The sequence below is a fragment of the Echinococcus granulosus genome (genome assembly GCF_000524195.1).
Source record: "Echinococcus granulosus chromosome Unknown EG_S00210, whole genome shotgun sequence".
NCBI classification, from domain to species: Eukaryota; Metazoa; Platyhelminthes; class Cestoda; order Cyclophyllidea; family Taeniidae; genus Echinococcus; species Echinococcus granulosus.
This window is the reverse complement of record NW_020170590.1, coordinates 88,996-90,421: the sequence shown is the minus strand read 5'-3', so window position 1 is coordinate 90,421 and position 1,426 is coordinate 88,996. Positions and strand designations below refer to the sequence as shown.

General features: G+C 42.9%; 1 protein-coding gene across 1 annotated transcript in view; it reads left to right on the top strand.

Annotated features, from left to right (window-relative positions):
* EGR_10340 (hypothetical protein) overlaps nucleotides 1-1,426 on the top strand; it is a gene marked incomplete at both ends in the record, with an annotated part of 9,985 nt that overhangs the window by 5,648 nt on the left and 2,911 nt on the right. The gene's annotated exons all lie outside the window — the stretch shown is intronic.

Genomic DNA, 1,426 nt, shown 5'->3' with positions numbered 1-1,426 from the left:
CAAAACATCGGCAGGGATTCTAATCATTTTCTGCATTGTAGAAAATGGGTGTCATTTTGCGTAAACGTGGCGCGTTGAGTTCACTTTCTTGCAATAATACAACATGCGGGTGGAAGGAGCAAATGGTGGAAGTGCAACTGCAACACCACAAATGGGCATGTCCGACAGCATTGGAGAAATTAAGAGGCATCACTTCCTTCGTCACCCGACCACTTACCCATTAATGATATTCAACGTCAGTGGTGAAGTTGGTTACTAACTTTACATCATCCATGCGTGCGACTGCCACTACTAGGCAAATGCACGGATCGCACAGCGGTGGGAACGATTTGTTGGAAACAACTGGCTGCCCTACGGAGAGGCTGAATTCCATATGAGTGGACGTGGCATTACTTCTGTGACTTGTGCTATGATCATTAGCAGTAGTCGCATTAATTTTGACTTTACGCTTACACTTTCCTAAATACAAGAAGGGCAGAATCCTTTTTATGAGAGACAAACATAAACTGCGCTTAGCCAAGCGACAAATATAAGAACTGGATATGTGGTGGAGGTTACATAAGTGTTGGCACCACCAAAAACTTGGAAGTGTCAATTTGCTTGGAATGATCTGTGAGAGAAAGGGGACGTTGAGTTTCAAACAACACAAACCGCATTTATCTCCTCATCTTCTCCCTGAACCTCCCCTGCCAACCTGACATCCACTACGCCCTTGACTACTTTTGCCCATTTGATAACACCCTGTATATACTACTGCCTTGTGTCCTGAAGCAAATGTTCGCTAATATGGGAAAAAGCGTCGTGTATCTACAGTTCAGGAGAGGAGCAGAGGGGCAGAGTTGAAAAGCACCACTGGAGCATTATCACGAGCTTACATACCAGTGATTTTATGAGCGAATTGTTGTTGCGTTTAAACGTCATTTCAAATAACTTCAACCATAGACGCCCAAATGGAATAGAAATTATTTTATTTCATAGCGTCTATTTTCATCTCTTCGTGGTTTTAGACTGCATTTGAGAATTTGCCGAATTATTACATTGACGTAAACTATATATATACGGCACCGATAACACCAGACAGCATACCGTACCATCACTATGGAGTCAAATCGGCCAAAATGTAAGGCAGATTGGTCAAAATTAATGATAAACGACTGGTGGTAGTGGATGAATTGTGGCTGCGTAAGTGCCGAGTACATTTAATTTCAACTAGGTCTGCGTCAATGCACTGTGTCAGAGCTATGTAAATTCCATAATTACTGACCGCTACTGCGCAACGTTTCAATCACATGAGCGGTTCACCCCATACCCTGGTGACGACATGGCCCGATTTAAGAGGACCTGTTCTTGAGCACTTTTTCGTGTTTTATACATCAGAATAGGCACAACTCGTTCCGACTATTGTAGCATAGAATCTTATCCTTGG